Source organism: Schistocerca gregaria, chromosome 8 (genome assembly GCF_023897955.1).
Source record: "Schistocerca gregaria isolate iqSchGreg1 chromosome 8, iqSchGreg1.2, whole genome shotgun sequence".
In the NCBI taxonomy this organism is placed as follows: domain Eukaryota; kingdom Metazoa; phylum Arthropoda; class Insecta; order Orthoptera; family Acrididae; genus Schistocerca; species Schistocerca gregaria.
The window spans coordinates 168,353,886-168,375,370 of NC_064927.1; the positions used below are offsets into that span (position 1 = coordinate 168,353,886).

Below are 21,485 nucleotides of genomic sequence, written 5' to 3' on the forward strand. Positions count from 1 at the left end.
AATCTCTAATAATTTCTGACTTAAACTCATCATTAAAGTTGAATAACAACAGTCTAAACATTTGGGGCGTTAGGATGGAAAATAGTAGCTAACTGAACGCACTAGAATGAGGCGAGACTGACCCGAACCAGAAAACAAGGACCCACCGCCAGCCCTCACCACCAATGATAATCTCCTGCAGTCAGGAAAACAAAAATTAATCCTTAGCCACTTTAACGTTTGACTGGATGATTTAACAATTTTCTGAAGTTGTTCCATGCCTAAGAAACATGCAGCTTGCGTTCAAAATTTTACAAAGCGTAGTTGGTGCGGTTGGCACGGTGTACGTTGCGGAGAGCAAGTGACAGCGTTTCATGACTTCCGATTTTTAAGGTTAGAACATGTGTCGGTGGAACCAATGGAGCTACGTTACAAAACATTGAAGAGGTAGCCCTTGGAAACCCACAATGTGGATATCAATATTTGAAGTAAATATCCATGTACTCGTAGATTTGCCTATGAAGGGCTTATTTCAATAGTGGTACAAGCCCATTTTTGTTCATATTGAGATACAGAGTCCTAAAGTTAAAAAAGCGCTGAAAAATCTGCAGTTGAGATACCAGAAATATTCAAGCATATGGCTTCTTGCTAGAGATGAATCTTTCTTTCTGTTTGTTTGGCTCATTAATTTCATGAGCATTATAGACAGAAAAGTGGAGGTAATGGACTTGTACCACTATTGAAATAAGCCTTTCATATGCTGTCGCATGAAGTGAAAGCATGTGACAACATTATTTAGCGAGCCGTCGGTGAGATGACGTCAAGCTCAGCGATCTGTTGGTGTTATTCGAAACATATACACTGTCCAAAATAACATCCCAACAGTTAGAAATAATTAATATAGGGTAAAGAAATTTCGGGAATATATTTGTCTCGAAAACGTACGTCAATTATTAACCTAGCAAGATCACACGTTAATATAAACGCGTGACAAGCCATTGGAAATGTGAAATGTTGGTACATCAGTAACCAGTATAGCTGTCAGAATGCCGGCAGGTGTGGGCGAGCGGCTCTAGGCTCTTGAGTCTGGAATCGCGCGACCGCTACGGTCGCAGGTTCGAATCCTGCCTCGGGTATGGATGTGTGTGATGTCCTTAGGTTAGTTAGGTTTAAGTAGTTCTAAGTTCTAGGGGACTGATGGCCTCAGATGTTAAGTCCCATAGTGCTCAGAGCCATTTGAACCATCTGAACCGTCAGAATGTTGAATGTAGGCATTCAAACGTACATGGATTGTGTCGTACAGGTGCCATATGTCAGTCTATGCCTGTTACGCTTGCCCGGTCAATACAGGGAGAAGAGGAAAACAACGAACGCGCCGCATTTAAATGGCAGTGCAGTCGACTGCATGCGATCTGGTTTTATATTACTCGTTCCTCAACTACATATACCACAAACAATACAGTATTAATTAATTGAATCGACTGTGGGTTTTTGGTGAGACATTGTACATTAACTAAATAAAAACTGTTTTTGGCAAGGTTTCACAATTATATTATTAACGTTATTGCACAACCTAGGTTTCTGGTTAGAAGCCTATTTTCAAATACACTACTGATTCCCAAAGATAATAATGCACAGATAAACATGATGACAAGGCAAATATATCGTTACTACTTCTTAAGGTGTCGATACATAGCTTAAGGTACACACGTCAAAAATAGTTTTGATCATCTCGGTTCTGAGAGTTCCGGGACCTGTACAGAAGATTTGAATAGAAATCAACATAAACATCATTTCCACCATTTTTCTTGTTCATGAAAACCAAAAATTGCATGTTGTACCACCATACAGCGAGACCTTCAGAGGTGGTGGTACACATTGCTGTACACACGACCACCATTGCCACCAAGAATAACTCCAGAAGTATGAGAGGAGGTTCTCTCTGTCATATCTTCAGGTGTAGTTGAAACGTCTTTATAAACAATGTCTTCTGCGAATCCCCACAAGAAAAATCCCAGAGGCGTCAAGTCTGGTGATCGAGCCGGCCACGACACATCTCCTCCAATCAAACTATTTGGAAATTGTCTCTGCAACTCACTTCTAGCCATCAGCGAAAAATGTGCCGGACACCCATCGTGTTGATACCACATTCTGTTCCTTATTCTTAAGGGTATTTCTTCTACTAACAGCCGCGCGGGGTAGTCGCGTGGTCTTGACCGTCTTGTCACGGTCAGCGCGGCTCCTCCCGTCGGAGGTTCGACGCCTCCCTCGGGCGTGGGTGTGCATGATGTCCACAGCGTAAGTTAGTTTAAGTTAGATTAAGTAGTGTGTAGCCTTACGGACCGATTACCTCAGCAGTTTGGTTCCATACGACATACCAAAAATTTCCAATTTCCCTATATTTACAGCTTCTCTGTGCTGTTACCTTAAGAGAGAGTCTCAAAGTGAGGAGGTATTACCACAAATTCCTAAAAAAAATTCCATTAACAGATCTAATGTTTCTTGCAGGAATGTGGTGTACTTTCTAAGATTTCCTTAGATAAAATGAGGTCCTATAATTCTCTCCTCTAGAATCCCACACCATACATTCACCGACCGCGGTTCTTGGTGTGCAACTTACCGCAGCCAACATGGATTTCCAGCCGCCCAATAATGCATGTTACGCAAATTAAGATTTCCATGGTTCGTGAATGTAGCCTCACCAGTAAATAAAATCAAATTAATAAATGTGTCATCCCTCTAAATCTGAAGTTGAGCCCATCGGCAGAATTCAACGCGACGCATTCAATCCGTACCAGTCAATTCTTCGTGGAGACTGATATGGTAAGAATGATATTTATGGCTATGCAGAACACGACCAACACTACTCTGGCTCATGCCAGATTCCCTTGCGATTTGACGCGAGCATTTGGATCTCCAGGAGGGAATTCCGAGAAAAAGACTGAATAACCAACCAAAGGATAACGTTCTACGAGTCAGAATCTTGAACGTGGCAGAGAAGCTAGATAATCTGAAACCGGAAATGCAAGTGTTCAATCTACATATAGTAGTGGTCAGTGAAGTGAAATAGGAAGAAGACAAGGAGTTCTGTCGGTTGAGTATAGAGTGGTATCAACGGTAACAGAAAATGGTATAACGGGAGTAGAATTCGTTATGAATAGGTAGTCAAGGGAGAGAGTGAGTTATTGTGAACAGTTCAGTAATAGGGGTAGGGTTTCCTTAACAGAATCGATACTAAACCAGAGCCGACAACGGCCGTACGGGTTTACATGCCGACGTCGTTAGCTGAAGATGAAGAGACAGACATAATATATGAGGATATTGAAAAGGTAATACAGTACGAAAAAGGAGACGAAAATCTAATATCATGGGAGACTGGAACGCAATTGAGGGGAGGAGCAAAAGAAAAGGTTACTGTAGAATGTGGGCTTTGGGACAAGGAATGAGAGACGAGAAAGACTGAGAGCTGTAACAAATTTCAGCTAGTAATAGCGAATACTCTGTTCAAGAGCCACAAAGAGGAGGAGGTATACTTGCAAAAGGCCGGGTTATGTGGTAAGATTTCAGTTATATTACATCCTGGTCACATAGAGATTCCGAAACCAGATACTGGATTGAAAGACGTACCCAGAAGCAGATATAGACTCAGATCACAGTTCAGTAGTAATAGAGAGTAGCTTCAAGTTCAAGAGATTAATCAGGATGAATCAATATGCAAAGAAGTGACATACGGTCGCACTAAGGAATGACGATACACACTTGGAGTTCTCTAAGACTGTAGGTACAGCAATGAGGAATAGCTCAATAGGCAGTACAGTTGAAGAGAAATGAACGCCTCTAAAAAGGGCAATGATAGAAGTTGAAAAGGGAAACAATGAGTACAAAAGAAATACTTAGTTAATCAATGAAAAAAGAAAGTACAAAAGTGTTTAGCGAAATTTAGGAATACAAAAAGACAAATCGATGAGGAATGAAATAAATAGAAAGTGCAGGGAAGCTAAGACGAAATGGTTGCATGAAAAATGTGAAGAAACGGAAAAAGAAATGATTGCCGGAAGGAATGACGGTCCATATACGACAATAAAAACGACCTTCGGTGAAATTAAAAGCAAGACTGGTAACATAAGAATGCAACGGGAATTCCACTGTTAAATGTGGAGGCCTCTAGAAGGGGTAAGATTTGTGTGATGTGAGAGAAGAAGAAACAGGAGTGGATTTATAAGAGATATGGGATCCAGTATTAGAATTAGAATTTAAGAGAGCTCTGGAGGACTTGAGATCAAATAATGCGGGAGGGATAGATAACATTCCATCAGAATTTCTAAAATCATTAGGGGAAGTGGCACCAAAACGACTATTCACGTTGGTGTGTAGAATGTATGAGTCTGGCGACATACCATCTGACTTTCGGAAAAATATCATCCACACAATTCCGAAGACTGCAAGAGCTGACAAGTGGAAGAATTACCGCATAATAAGCTTAACAGTTCATGCACCCAAGTTGCTGACAAGGACAGTATACAAAAGAATGGAAAAGAAAATTCAGGATGTATTAGACGACGATTAGCTTGGCTTCAGGAACGGTAAAGGCTCCAGACAGGCAATTCAGACGTTGCGGTTGATAATGGAAGCAAGACTGAAGAAAAACCAAGACACGTTCATAGGATTTATCGATCTGTGAAAAGCGTTTGACAATGTAAAATGGTGCAAGTCGTTCGGAATCCTGAGAAAAATGGGGGTAAGCTATAGGAAAAGACGAGTAATACACAATATGTACAAGGGCCAAGAGGAAATAATAAGAGTGGACGACCAAAAGTGCTGGGATTAAAAAGGGTGTAAGACAGGGACGTAGTCTTTCGTCGCTATTGTTCAATCTGTACATCGAAGAAGCAATGATGGAAATAAAAGAAAGTTTCAGGAGTGGGATTAAAATTCAAGGTGAAAGGGTATCAATGATAAGAATCGCTGATGATATTGCGGTACTGAGTGAACGTGAAGAAGAATTGCATGATCTGCTTAATGGAATGAACAGTCTAATAAGTACAGAATATGGATTGAGAGTAAATCGAAGAAAGACGAAAGCACTGAGAAGTAGCAGAAATGTGAACAGCGAGAAAGTTAACAGCAGGTTTGATGGCTTACGGAGTAGATGAAGTGAAGGAATTCTACTACCTAGACAGCAAAATAAGGTGGACATCAAAAGCAGACTAGCACTGGCAAAAACGGCATTCTTGGTCAAGAGAACTCTACCAGTATCTAACATAGGCCTTAATTTGGTGAAGAAATTTTTCATAATGTACGTTTGGAACACAGCATTGTATGGGTGGAAACATGGATTGTGAAAAAACCGAAACAGAAGAAAATCGAAGCATTGAAGATATGGTGCTACAGACCAATGTTGAAATTTTGTTGCACTCGTAAGGTAAGGATTGAGGAGGTTCTGGGCAGAATCGGAGAGCAAATGAATATGTGGAAAATTCTGACAAGGAGAAGTGAAAGCGTCATGGAACATCTGTCAAGACATCAGAGAATGACTTGCATGGCACTAGATGGAGTTGCGGACGACAAAAACTGTAGAACAGAGATTGGAATACATCCAGCAAATAATCGAGGAACCGGCCGGAGTTGCCGTGCGGTTCTAAGCGCTACAGTCTGACACCGCTAGACCGCTACGGTCGCAGGTTCAAATCCTGCCTCGGGCATGGATGTGTGTGATGTCCTTAGGTTAATTAGGTTTAAGTAGTTCTAAGTTCTAGGGGACTGATGGCCTCAGCAGTTAAGTCCCATAGTGCTCAGAGCCATTTCAACCATTTGAGCCAAATAATCGAGGACGTAGTTTGCAAGTGTTATTCCGATATAAAAAGATTGGCACAGGACAGGAATTCGTGGCGGGCCGCATCAAACTAGTCGGAAGACTGATGAATCATTGTATATGCTAGTGTATTTATATATATGTATAATGTGATCAAAAGTATCCGGACACACCCAAAAACATACGTTTTTCATATTAGGTGCATTGTGCTGCCACCTACTGCCAGGTACTCCAAATCAGCGACCTCAGTATTCATTAGACGTCGTGAGAGAACAGAATGTGGCGCTGTGCGGAACTCAGGGACTTCGAATGTGGTCAGGTGGTTGGATATCAATTGTGTCATACTTCTGTACACGAGATTTCCACACTCCTAAACATCCGTAGGTCCAACTGCTTCCGATGTCATAGTGAAGTGGAAACGTGAAGATCCACGTACAGCACAAAAGCGTACTGGCCGACCTTGTCTCTTGACGTACAGAGGCCGCCGACAGTTGAAGAGGGTCGCAATATGTAATAGGCAGACATCTATCCAGACCATCACACAGGAATCCCAAACTGCATCAGGATCCACTGCATGTACTATGACTGTTAGGCGGGAGGTGAGGAAACTTGGGTTTCATGGTCGAGCGGCTGCTCATAAGCCTCACATCACGCCGGCAAATGACAACGACGCCTCGCTTAGTATAAGGAGCGTAAAAATTGGACGATTGAACAGTGGAAAAACGTTGTGTGGAGTGATGAATCATGGAGAGGGGTGGCACCCCTTGTAGTTTTGCGTGGCACTATCACAAGCATATGCCTACATTGATGTTTAAAGCACCTTGTTGCTTCCCACTGTTGAAGAGCAAATCGGGGATGGCAACTGCATCTTTCAACATAATCGAGTACGTGTTCATAATGCACGGAATGTGGCGGAGTGGTTACACGACAATAACATCCCTGTAGTGGACTGGCCTGCACTGAGTCGTGTCCTGAAACGTATAGGACACCTTTGTGATATTTTGGCGACCAACACCGATACCTCTCCTCAGTGCAGCACTCAGTGAAGGAAAGGCTGCCATTCCTCAAGAAAACTAGCAGCACCTGATTGAACGTATGCCTAAAAGAGTGGAAGCTGTCATAACGGCTAAGGATGGGCCAACACCATATTGAATTCCAGCAACCGATGGAGGGCGCTACGAAGTTGTAAGTCGTTTTCAGCCAGGTGTCCGGACACTTTTGATCACATAGTATATATGTTGTTGTTGTGGTCTTCAGTCCAGAGACTGGTTTGATGCAGCTCTCCACTGCTACTCTATCCTGTGCAAGCTTCTTCATTTCTGAGTAACTACTGCAACCTACATTCTACTGAATCTGTTTAGTGTATTCATGCCTTGGTCTCCCTCTACGATTTTTACCCTCCGCACTTCCCTCCAATACTAAATTGGTGATCCCTTGATGCCTTATAACATGTCCTACCAAGCGATCCCTTCTTCTATTCACTACCTCCTCATTAGTTACATCATCTACCCATCTAATATTCAGCATTCTTCTGAAGTGCCACTTTTCGAAAGCTTCTATTCTGTTCTTGAGTAACCTATTTATCGTTCATGTTTCAATTCCATACATGACTACATTCCATACAAATGCTTTCAGGAAAGACTTTCTGACCCTTAAATCTAGACTCGATGTTAACAAACTGCTTCATAAACACTTTCCTTGCCATTGCCACTTATATCTACTTATCTCTACGTCGGCCATCATCAGTTATTTTGCTCTCCAAATAGCAAGCCTCATCTACAATTTTAAGGCTCTCATTTCTTAATCTATTTTCCTCAGCATCACATGAGTTAATTCTACTACATTCCATTATCCTTTTGTTTTTGCTTTTGTTGATGTTCATCTTATATCCTTCTTTCAAGACACTGTCCATTCCGTTCAACTGCTCTTCCGTCCGAATGTTCATTAGCGTATCCTGTAATAATTTGAAGTAACTGGCCAAGAACTTTTCGAGACTTTTGATAATAACGTTCCTGTTTTATATTATTTATGCATTATTTAATTTAAACATAATTACATAAAGACATGAACATGTTTGAGTGTAACATTATCATAACCTCAAGCGAATTGACCGACTACGTTTTGAGTTTTGCGGGCGCCAACACACGCATATAAACAAGATTATGTTTTATGATGTGTAAATAAATATGCTCGTGTTTTGCTGATTTATGACTGTGATGAAAAATAGTGTCCCTATCTGTGTTGCTCTGGAGTGTAGTGCAGCATGCAAAAAAAGTTATTTGTCCTGCCATAATAATATTTCACTTCCTTTGTGAGGTCCTCTCATTGCTGCTACTTTCACAGTACGACGTAGGATCTTGTCATCTGTGTGGTAAAACTGACTACGAAAACAAAGCTTATAGAAGGAAGTCTTCTCTTTAAGGTGCATTAACTGCTAACTTTATTACTAAATTTCTCTGTCAGGCATATCTGATAAAAGGAAATTCATATCTTTCAAACAGTACCTAGATGTAACCTCCAAATAAGAAAATATTGCTCCATTATTAAGGTACTGCAATGCTCCCCTGTCAATCATTCTTGTATCTTCATTATTTTTATGACACAAGTTTAACGCGTCATCATTATTACAACCTTTTAGCTTAATATTGCTATAAAAACGTCAGGATCCATATCTGCATGGATAGAAAATCCATTGCATATTCAAGGTTTGATGGTGTTAGTATCGTAGCATCTGCTTCATGGTCATTTCCAACTGAATTTAAATCTGTGGCCTGCTGTAGATAACATTTTCAAAGATAATAGAGTCTGAATTCCTAACTTGGATTCAATTTCAATTACTTGTCGCACGGGTACCAAATACTGAGATCCTGTCATTCTTCTGTGTTTTGTAAAACTAGTTTCTAGAGCATCTGTCTTAACCTTTCCTGGCAAAACAACTTTAAATTTGATCTCTTCCGTGCAGTACTTGGTAAACACAAGCAGAGTATGGGTAGTGCGAGACGTAATGGCATGCAGGTCACTGGGTAATCTACCTATATGATTAACAAAATGTTTCCAAACATCTAACCAGTATAAAAAATTATAAATATTTCTAGTTTTTATCATATTCATTTGAAATTGGTTTCAGGAACTGATCTTTGAAACGAATAGCTCTGTCAGAAAAGATTACAAAGATTTTCACCAAAGCACCCAGAACCCCCGCAAGCACCGGCATATCTATGGTCCTATCTGAAACTGTTCTGAGTCGGTTCTGAACCGAAGGGAAAGGTCATAGTCTCACTGAAGTGATAGTTTGCATGCGGTGTGCTGTAGAGAAAAAAACAGATGCATATGATCTTGATAGGAGGTGTATCGATGATCCTCTTTGATCCTATGTAAACATCCCCCAAGCGAGAATACAGCTGTCACTCGTTGTGAACGCAACCCGGATAGTGAACGGGATACTCTGCCTCATTTGATTTCCGGCGTGTCCGTTGTTTTTTGTCGAAGCGTAACTAAGTTTACCCAGACTCATGACTCCAGGCAAATTTCCCATGCTTCAAACATCCAATAGCGTTTCCATGCGTCAGTGTTCATCTTGATACCCCGTGACACTCGATGAGCAGTAATACACGTGTGGCCTGGTACTTCTCAATGGTACAGGGGCTGCGTAGTGGTCCAGTACTGAAGTGGTCTGCAGCACTAGCTGTCTATCTACTGTTACAACCCGCAATATCCCCCTGTCATCAACACGTAGCCCACAGCGGTTCGCTCTGGAGGTGGCAGTTTGCCCCGAATCAGGGAACTCAGGATTCACCCAGCCCCCTGGACTTGATAATGTGGTGTCTCCTGCCTAAGATACTAGGGCATGCTACGAATATATGAACGCATTGGACTACAAAATGCAGAAGTACTGGAAGCTGCGTACAATACCCGAAAAAATGTCGATGACGAAGCCGACTACCTAGCTGCTTGCAACTTTCATGATGAACGGAAGAAGGAGAGGGGACAAATTTGAATCCAGTAACAATATTCTCTCGAGCTTTAGGCATATAAAATGGTTAGACAATCTATAAGCCAAAACAAAACGAATCTCAACGAAGGAATTATCCGAAAGGCATGGAAATCGAACGAAATGCATTTATGCAGACGAACAGTTTCAGAAAAATTGGATGATTTACTGGAGAGAAAGAGCTCACAATTTGAGTTAGATAATAACGACTTGGTCCACCTCTGGCCCTTATTGATAGAGTTGTTGGATGTCCTCCCGAGGCATATCGTGCCAAATTATGTCCAATTGGCACGTTAGACCGTCAGAATCCTGAGATGGTTGGAGAGCACTCTCCATAATGCCCTAAACGTTCTAAATGGTGCTGACCAAGTTGGGGTTTGGCGAGCACGGAGAAAAGCTGCAGAAACTCTCACCGTGTCACCGTGTGCCGGCGCGCGGTGTATCGCTGAAATGTAAGTCCAAGATATCTTGCCATGAAAGTCAACCTAACGGGGGGGGGGGGGGGGGGGGGAGGGGGGGAGAATATCTTTGATGTACCGTTGTGCTGTTGGGGCACCCCGGATGACGACCAAAGGAGTCATGCTATGACATGAAATGGCACCCGTGCTGTCAGTTCTTGTTGTCGGACCATTTGGGAGGTGACAGTCAGGCTGATACCCCACTGCAGCCCAGGGTATCTCCAGGCACATAACGCTCCAGTCGGCGAGCGTTTCTACTATTTGTCTTCGTGCGTGCCAAACCATACCTTGGTCAGCAAGTACGTAGAATTTCTCCCCGGCCAGAACGTTTGTAGCATTATTGGCAGGGCCGCCAAACCAGTTCGGGATTTTGACGATCTAACACGCCAATTGGACAGAATCTGGCGCGCTATTCCCCAGAACATCCATCGACTCCGTCTATCACTGCCAAGCCGAATAATTGTTTGCGTAAGTCCCACGGGTAGACCAATCTGTGAAGCTCTTTCTCTTGAATAAATCATCCCATTTTTGTGAAACTGTGCTCATTTGTTTGTCTGTACTTCTTCTCTTTCTGTCTTAAAGTGTAGATACGAGCATTCGGACGAGTGCTACTCGATCAGTGTCAAGTCGTGACTGTCGTAAGATTGCTCCTGTCATCGTTATACAGGATGATTCGCTGATGATGTTACAGATTTTCAGGGACAATTGAGAGGGCTAAATGTGTCAGTCTGGGGTGGGAGGGACCCTGGTCCAGAAACAAGGGAGTGGAAAGTTATAAATGAAAATCATTCTGGCAAACTGACAAAGAAGTGCATTTCGCTCTACTGTTGTTGCTAAGACTCTGAGGGAGACTACGTCGGAGGTGGTAGTACGCACCAAAATAAGAAAAAAAAGTCTAGTAATTATTGGCTCTCAAATTCCTACCTTATAAGATACGAGCACTTGTTCATCTTCACTACTGTGGAACACGTCACTTCAACTGAATAAGTCCACGTAGTTCTTAAGGTACGAGTTTTAGAGTCCGTATTTACTGGACGATTTTTTCTTGCTTTGGTCCATACTACACCGCTCGAAATACGGAAACCAGTAGAAGAGATGAATTTCGGCGTAGCGAAGATGAAAAAGTGCTCATAGCTTCTCAGGTATGCATTTCAGAGCCCACATTTACTGTCACTTTTTTCCTGTTTTCGTGCATACTGAACAAATGCCCATAGTTCTTAAGGTATGTATTTTAGAGCCTGTATCTACTGAATTTGATTTACCTTGTTTTGGTTCGTACCACCTCCTCCAAAAATATAAAACCAAAGAGCTTGCAGGTGAAGAGATGTGTTTCAGAGTATCGAAGATGAATACGTGATCACAGCACTTTAGTCTTTATAGGGTTTTAGAATGTATAATTACTAGACTTTTCTTCTTACTTTAGTCCGAAGTATCCAAACTGGTGCATGTACCCTTCTCCATCATCCCTGAATGTTTGTTACATCATTATGCAATCACCCATTACAGCCGTGCTGCTGCTTGTGTTTAGTCAAGGCATATAAAGTAATGGGTTCGTTGCGCATCCATCCCATCCGCTTCAATCTTTTCAATCTTCCAATGACAAAGATGCAAGCTATGGTTCAGTGACAGAAAATATAAGCCGGCCCTTGAAGAGACATCAAAGCTCCTGAGTCTTCAGGGATCCAGCAAAAATTTGAGACCTCATTAGGTCTTTGGGTGGTGTAGGCCTCAGAACACTAGGAATATAAAAATAGCCTTTGGGTGTGGGCAGTTAACGTTGGACATATTGTGCACTGTTAAATAGCACCGTACAAAGCACGAGACGTGGTTTCGCATGAGGTATACCGAGAAATCAGTAGTAGCAGAAAATACTCCGGAAAATGGATACTGCATTGCTTTCTACGAGATGTCCATAATAAAAAGAAAAACGATTTCTGTGGTAGCGTAATAAAAGAAGCGATAGAGATGGAAATATATGACACCACCCTCAATAAAGCCGGCGCCTTTCAAGTAAGTTTAGCTTTGGACCCGGACATCGCAAGATTGAAGCGGGCTTGTCACGGAGTGCAAAGAGAACACTACCTTATATCACCCTGGAGTTGGCAGCAACAATACCATAGGCGATATTAGTACTACACGGGGTGAATCATCTAAAATTCGCACCACAGATATTGCGGAAATGGATAGTGCTATTGTTATGGAGTTTTCACAGAATGCTTTGGTAATCAGAGCCTCGTATTATTAACCAATAAACAGGTTTTAATAACTCTTAGAAACTGTGTGTTTTGTGCAAACATATATACATTTGTTTAAGTGGAACAATGCCTATTGATATTAAAAAACTAAAAGTAGGATGAATTAGAAGGTGGTGTTTGCTGCATGAGTGTAGCGCGGGTCCTTTAAGAGATAACGTATCCTAAACGGTTTCCACATCAACATTTGTTTGTGCCATTCAAAATACCCAGTTACTAGGTACGATATTGCTATGTTTGATTACAGTATGCTTGTGTGTGTTCCTTTACTACATTGCGACTTGCAGTCCAAGCAGTAGGTCATGAGTGGATGATGGATTTTACCAAAGCACAAAAAGCAGACATGCTCATGGTGTATGAAAATGTATGAAGAATGCAGTTCGTTCTTATACAGTCCAAGATAGCCCAGCAGTTATTTATGAACCTCTTTAACCAATTACGTGAAAGCGGTAGTGTAACACCTAGACAACGAAACAGAAGATACAGCAGCAAGTACCGACAGAACAGGGGGAAATTAATGTTCTCGCTGCTGTTGCAGCTGATTTGCGCATCATCTCCTGCGCAGTCGCACGAAGAAGTGACATGGGTCAGCAAGTGTTCTACACATCCTTCATCGACATAGCTTCCATCCCTATCACATCTCACTCCAAGGAGAGCTGCATGGAAACGATTATGAGAACCGTGATACATGGACATTAAGACAGAATATTCCAGATGTATCATGTTCCTTGTTTATTCATGAAGTCGTATTTACCAGTCATAGACAGGCAAACCGCCGAAGCATACACTACTGATGTGACTTCTGAAATTTTCCCGGCGTATTTGTTCTTCTAATAATTTCCGGGTATGCAGCCGGATCCCGTCGACATTCTGCCACGATATTTCGGCCCAGAGACGTCCGGCCATCATCAGGTGAGTACACAACTACTGAAGAGCCCAGGTGCAGTCGCGGTATTTATACCGATTCTCGTGCACGTGTTGACATGCGCGGCATAGCCGAGTTGTACGTGCTGCCCTCGGTGGTGAAAGTAAAAGATCATCTAGTCATTGAGTATCGAATGACGCTGTCTATTCCGCTGTGAATGTATAATTTTAATAACAGGATTCCAAGTTTTATCCAGTTGAAAGGCGTTGTCACGATTTATAAGATTATCGGCAAGACGTATTTCCACTGATTCCTTGATTACGGAATCGTACTGTTCCTGTGAGCCCAGTCTGCCTTGGCCCAGGATACACCGTCAATCCAGTCCCAGCTAAAGGAAGAACATCTTGCTGCAATCTTCAGATGTAAATAATATAAATTCCTGGCAACTGTCTAACTCACGACGCGTATAACGGATTCGTTCTCTTAATAAAGCCAGACTCGCCTTGCGTTTTATATTGTTGGCGGCCACACTATTAATAAAATGAACAACTCTGGCGAAAGTTGGAATCAAGTTATTGTTTCTACATTTCAGTAAAAAATTTAGTGAACACAGCAACCTGGCTCTTTTCTCACGTAATTTATCCAGTACGTGGATATCCTGAACCATCTCCTCCCCATAAAGGTATTTGATGACACTACTGGTCTGTTAACAATTCCTGTCGGCGTCGCCAGGTAGAACGTCAGCGTTCATGGAGAGTAAACGTGTGGTCTGTGATAGTGAACCGTCTATTCATAGGCCTGTGTTTCATAGACGGAACATTGAACGCGCACAAATATCACAGCCTCCTAACAGACCATCTTCCACGGATGCTAGAAGAAGAGGAATGATGGCTGTCCAGCCCATAGTGCAAAATTACTGCAGCATGTTTTCACAAATTGTTTCCAGATACATTGTACTGGACGCAGAAGACCTGTACCTTGGGCAGCCTATTCCCCGGATTTGATGCCTGTAGACTTTTTCTGCGGAGAAAGCTGAAAGACGCTGTCTAAAAGTACATAACGAACTACAACCGATGACATGCAACTACGTGTTACTGCAGCCTGGTCGGACATCTGCACTGAATGCTAGGACATGTACAGCAGTCGTTGCCGCTAGTCATTTTGAACACGACCTGTGATGATCAGTTGTCTCATTACTGGTCACAATCTACATAACCAGTGTATGCACTTCTGGGTTTCTTTGCATGAGCTACCACAGGTATTGTACAAGTGTTTGGTGCGCAAACTTTTCAAAATACTGTATCTTGTAAACGACTCATACTATAATCCTGCAACAAACTGTAAAGGATGAGCCAGTTGGTAGGAAAATTTTAATTTATTTTCGTAGCTCCCAGAGCAGAACGTTTTTTCCATTACGGCCAAACCACGGCCGGTAGTCTTGGCTGCCTGCAAATTCTCTCATCCCACGATCTAGCAACAGGATGTCAGCACCGACGAAGGGCACCTTGATCATGCGCCTCCCTCGTGTGCTAACGAGGGCACGCAATGCAGAGGCACCGCTGCGCATGCGCCGCTCTGGAAAGTTCCATGCCGCCCGCACGGTTTTCTCGATTCAGGGTGGAGGAAGCCACGTGGTGCATCGAATACACTGCTGGGCCCGGGGTCTTGTTTTCTTGCTCTCCTGCGAGTCTGACACATGCCCTGTAGCAGCGAAGATATTCCCGCTGCCCCCGGTGCTGCGGCACTGTGGGCTTAGTTTTTGCAGACACCAACCTTCGCCATACTTTACCTTCTGACTCACCCTCACCTCCCTTGGCCCAACAATGTATTCCCTATAGCGTGGCTTTTGCCAATAAATAGCCTTACAAAAGAAACTTTGTCGTGCTCTTTCCAAAACGCCCACCACCAATCCATCCACCCATCCTGTACAAAACATCACTACTACATTTAGTGTGTTAATGTTTACAGGCATTGTTCCATTTAAAAAAGTGTATGTCTTCACAAAGAAATACATTTTCTATGTACTATGTACTATCCTTTGACTGGCTAATAGTACGAGTCCCTGACCGCCAGTCCATTCTGTGAAAAGCGCACATCAGTAGCATTTTTCATTCCCGCAACATTTGCGGTGCAGCCTTTAAGTGATTCCTCTCTGGAACCTCAAACGAAATTTTAGTCGTATCACCTCGGGTACATGAAATTGTAAATTGGATTTAATATACAGGGAGCTACAAAAAGGTACGGCCAAACTTTTAGGAAACATTCCTCACACACAAATAAAGAAAAGATGTTATGTGGACATGTGTCCGGAAACGCTTAATTTCCATGTTAGAGCTTATTTTAGTTTCGTCAGTATGTACTGTACTTCCTAGATTCACCGCCAGTTGGCCCAATTGAAGGAAGGTAATGTTGACTTCGGTGCTTGTGTTGACATGCGACTCATTGCTCTACAGTACTAGCATGAAGCACATCAGTACGTAGCATCAACAGGATAGTGTTCATCACGAACGTGGTTTTGCAGTCAGTGCAATGTTTACAAATGCGGAGTTGGCAGATGCCCATTTGATGTATGGATTAGCACGGGGCAATAGCCGTGGAGCGGTACGTTTGTATCGAGACAGATTTCCAGAACAGAAGACGTTCGAAGCAATTGATCGGCGTCTTAGGGAGCACGGAACATTCCAGCTATGACTCGCGACTGGGGATGACCTAGAACGACGAGGACACCAGTAATGGGCGAGGCAATTCTTCGTGCAGTTGACGATAACCCTAATGTCAGCCTCAGAGAAGTTGCTGCTGTACAAGGTAACGTTGACCACGTCACTGTATGGAGGGTGCTACGGGAGAACCGTTGTTTCCGTACCATGTACAGCGTGTGGAGGCACTAGCAGCAGCTGATTGGCCTCCCCGGGAACACATCTGCGAATGGTTCATCCAACAATGTGTCAATCCTCATTTCAGTGCAAATGTTCTCTTTACGGATGAAGCTTCATTCCAACGTGATCAAATTGAAAATTTTCACAATCAACATGTGTGAGCTGACGAGAATCCTCACGCAATTGTGCAATCACGTCTTCAATACAGATTTTCTGTGAACGTTTGGGCAGGTATTGTTGGTGATGTCTCGATTGGGCCCCACGTTCTTCCACCTACGCTCAATGGAGCACGTTATCATGTTTTCATACGGGATACTCTACCTGTGCTGCTAGAACATGTGCCTTTCAAGTACGACACAACATGTGGTTCATGCACGATGGAGCTTCTGCACATTTCAGTCGAAGTGTTCGTACGCTTCTCAACAACAGATTCGGTGACCGATGGATTGGTAGAGGCGGACCAATTCCATGGCCTCCACTATCTCCTGACCTTAACCCTCTTGACTTTCATCTAAGGGGGCATTTGAAAGCTCTTGTCTACGCAACCCCGGTACCAAATGTAGAGACTCTTCGTGCTCGTATTGTGGACGGCTGTGATACAATACGCCACTCTCCAGGGCTGCATCAGCGCTTCATGGGTTCCATGCGACGGTGGGTGGATGCATGTATGCTCGCTAACGGAGGACATTTTGAACATTTCCTGTAACAAAGTGTTTGAAGTCACGCTGGTACATTCTGTTGCTGTGTGTTTCCATTCCATGATTAATGTGATTTGAAGATAAGTAATAAAATGAGCTGTAACATGGAAAGTAAGCGTTTCCGGACACATGTCCACGTAACATATTTTCTTTCTTTGTGTGTGAGGAATGTTTCCTGTAAGTTTGGTCGTACCTTTTTGTAACACCCTGTGTAGTGGATGTCGAGATCCTTAGGCACAAAACACTGATCAAGTATAAGAAACAGTGCCCTGGACGCCTGCAGAACCAACAACTCGCCATCCTTGGAGCCCACAGCAGAAAAATGGGATGCGAGCTGGTGCAGTGTGCTGGGTGAGACTGGCGAGGGGGCGGGTACTGACAGAAGTCGACCATTTTCATGCAAGACGAGGATCAATTGCCCATAGCGTTTCTATTCCATTTCATTTTATGAACGCCGCAATTGTGTTGGTAGACTTTCAGTGTTTTAACCTCATGAGCCAAGTTTTACAACCTGATGATGAGAGCGTTGTCTCTCGAAACGCATTGTTGGACTGCATCTAGGACACAAATGTAGTTGAATGCTACCAGTTATCGCTCTTGAAAATAAAAACCGTTATATCAATCCTTAAAATGGATAATACTACATATAAAGACAACTTTCGTTGAAATACCACCTAAAGCAGACGAATAATTAACTTGGAATCATCAGCTTCATTTCAAGATCTGCGATAACGAGAACAGGCAGTCAATGTCGACGCAGCAACTTGGTATTCAACCAAGGCGTAAAATGCAGCTATCGCAGAGTCCTTCGTGATGAACTGATACGAAAAGTAGGCTCTCACAGGCACAAAATTATGTTCTTAGTATTCTCTATGTTATAAAATTAAACGTTAATTTCTTTTGCAAAAAATTTAAACTTGACTATACCTTAAAATGGGGCGAAGTTGACCACTGCAGTGAAGTTGACCGAAAAGTTCAAAAACTATTTTATGTTCAATAACTCTTCAATGGCGATGAAAAATCATTTATTTTAGTTATACATTCACTGACCGGAAGTTCTTAACTCATGGCAATAGCTAAATGTATAGTATTCCCAACCTCTACATGAATACTAATCTTCTTCTTCTTCTTTCTTTAAATTTTTTAATGAGCAAAAACTTTAAATAGTGCAATTAGTCAAGACAACTCATCTGTCTCAGCCTTACGCGTGTCATACATTGACGTGTCAGAACGATAGCTAGAACTATGACAAAAGTTAATTATTATACTTACCTATTTGTAGACAAATAAATAAGACTTTAATAATTCTTGGTGGAATCAGAGTGAGTTCGACCGCCTTTTCTCGAGCGGTTCGCTTATGAAAATTAGTGAATGCGGCAAGAATGTGAGCTAATGAACACAGCAGCAGTTTGACGCAGTGGATAGAGAAAACGTTAGCTGCAATAGTCTTGTTGTGGAGTGAGGAGGTCATAGCTGCAAGTGTAGGTATTTCAGCAGATAAGTTTGTGACGCAGGTCGCAGTTCTGTTTCTTGCGACATTCAGCTGAGATTGCAAGAGTTATCAGTGTGAGAACGTCGCATCTGTAACGCGTAAATCGGGTGAATTGAAGACATATTGCCTCGATGTTGCAGAACTGTGTCTCGCACACATTTTAAATGGAAAAATGGGGCCAGTTGAGTGTATAAAATTCCAAAACGTATCCTGATAAACAGGGTTCGTGGGTATCATGGTAAAAAACAAGATGGTCAGCCAGCGTTAGTGCTAAAGAAGACGAGTGTGTGATTCATCCGAATTTCATAAAGCAAATTTGTGATCACATTTTTTGTCCTTAAACATCTTTTGTGGATCACTCTGAAATTAATCTTCTTCTTTTTTGTGTGCCTTTGCCCATGATTTTCGCAGGATCGGCAGGGTTATGGTCGGATTTGTCATGGTTAATTTGAGGGGTAGCCGGATGCCCTTCCTGTAGCCACCCCGTTACGCGAATGATGACGACGATGATGAAATGGTGAGGGCAATACAAACACCCTGTCCATGGGCCGATAAAAATCCCCAACCCGGCCGGGAATCGAATCGGGAGTCCCGTGATCCAAAGGCTGCGGACTTCGCCCTGGAATTACTATTAAAATTTAATTAATGTACCAAATTTATTCTTAATGAAATTTTACGATCTGCAAGAGCGTAAGGTAAGAAATATCAAAAATTTTATTACTACAGCTCAGTGCCCATGCTCTGAAAGAAAAAACATAATATTAATTTTATTAGTTTCAGAAATATTCCTATTTAAACTCCAAAATCGCTCAAATTTGCCTGTTTCGACTGCACAGCGTTTGTTGTTCCTTCATTTAACAAAATCCATCGCCTGGTTCACAATCTTTCTGTATCAGGCAGTTTAACTTTGCTGGTAAGTTTTATATCCACAACTATTGTAAACCATTTAAAGCAGTTCCCAAAATTTATCAGACAATAATTTCCAGCACGGTACCGGTATCCAAATTTGATGTAACGAAATCTGGTGTCCTGTATTACGCACTATATTTTCTTCCCTATTTCTGATTTCCAAGGAGCTACCGCCAGGGTAGTAAACAAACTTGACAGTTGATGAATACGTATGTTGTTACTCACGCACATGTTCGGTCAGTTGGTTCTGCTTGCGACAGGAATGTCGGGTGATATGCTGCTGAATCTTTGGTTCGTTGAAATCATTTCATTTACCGGTAATCGTGCTAAAAGTCAATGGGAAACGAAATGTAATATCACTCAGGTACTAATTGTTCTCCGTTTTTGTAGTCAGGGAAGTTCTTTCGTTTTGGGAAAGAATACAGTAAATCATATCCCCCCCATGAACCATGGACCTTGCCGTTGGTGGGGAGGCTTGCGTGCTTCAGCGATACAGATAGCCGAACCGTAGGTTCAACCACAACGGAGGGGTATCTGTTGAGAGGCCAGACAAACATGTGGTTCCTGAAGAGGGGCAGCACCCTTTTCAGTAGTTGCAGGAGCAACAGTCTGGATGATTGACTGATCTGGCCTTGTAACAATAACCAAAACGGCCTTGCTGTGCTGGTACTGCGAACGGCTGAAAGCAAGGGGAAACTACGGCCGTAATTATTCCCGAGTGCATGCAGCTTTACTGTATGATTAAATGATGATGGCGTCCTCTTGGGTAAAATATTGCGGAGGTAAAATAGTACCCCATTAGGATCCCCGGGCGGGGACTACTCAAGAGGATGTCGTTATCAGGAGAAAGAAAACTGGCGTTCTACGGATCGGAGCGTGGAATATCAGATCCCTTAATCGGGCAGGTAGGTTAGAAAATTTAAAAAGGGAAATGGATAGTTGACGTTAGATATAGTGGGAATTAGTGAAGTTCGGTGGCAAGAGGAACAAGACTTCTGGTCAGGTGACTACAGGGTTATAAACACAAAATCAAATATGGGTAATGCAGGACTAGGTTTACTAATGAATAGGAAAATAGGAATGTGGGTAAGCTACTACAAACAGCATACTGAACGCATTATTGTGGCCAAGATAGATACGAAGCCCACACCTACTACAGTAGTAGAAGTTTATATGCCAACTAGCTCTGCAGATGACGAAGAAATTGAAGAAATGTATGATCAAATAAAAGAAATTATTCAGATAGTGAACGGAGATGAAAATTTAATAGTCATGGGTGACTGGAATTCGGTAGTAGGAAAAGGGAGAGAAGGAAACATAGTAGGTGAATATGGACTGGGGCAAAGAAATGAAAGAGGAAGCCGCCTGGTAGAATTTTGCACAGAGCACAACTTAATCATAGGTAACACTTGGTTCAAGAATCATAAAAGAAGGCTGTATACATGGAAGAAGCCTGGAGATACTGACAGGTTTCAGATAGATTATATAATGGTAAGACAGAGATTTAGGAACCAGGTTTTAAATTGTAAGACATTTCCAGGGGCAGATGTGGACTCTGACCACAATCTATTGGTTATGACCTGTAGATTAAAACTGAAGAAACTGCAAAAAGGTGGGAATTTAAGCAGATGGGACATGGATAAACTAAAAGAACCAGAGGTTGTACAGAGTTTCAGGGAGAGCATAAGGGAGCAATTGACAGGAATGGGGGGAAAGAAATACAGTAGAAGAAGAATGGGTAGCTTTGAGGGATGAAGTAGTGAAGGCAGCAGTTGATCAAGTAGGTAAAAAGACGAGGGCTAGTAGAAAGGTAACAGAAGAAATATTGAATTTGACTGATGAAAGGAGAAAATATAAAAATGTAGTAAATGAAGCAGGCAAAAATGAATACAGACATCTCAAAAATGAGTTCGACAGGAAGTGCAAAATGGCTAAGCAGGGATGGCTAGAGGACAGATGTAAGGATGTAGAGGCTTATTTCGCGAGGGGTAAGATAGATACTGCCTACAGGAAAATTAAAGAGACCTTTGGAGATAAGAGAACCACTTGTATGAACATCAAGAGCTCAGATGGAAACCCAGTTCTAAGCAAAGAAGGGAAAGCAGAAATGTGGAAGGAGTATACAGAGGGTCTATACAAGGCCGATGTACTTG

General features: G+C 42.3%; 1 protein-coding gene across 1 annotated transcript in view; it reads right to left on the reverse strand.

Annotated features, from left to right (window-relative positions):
• LOC126284874 (fatty acyl-CoA reductase wat-like) overlaps positions 1-21,485 on the reverse strand; it is a 234,861-nt gene that overhangs the window by 75,651 nt on the left and 137,725 nt on the right. The window lies entirely within an intron of this gene.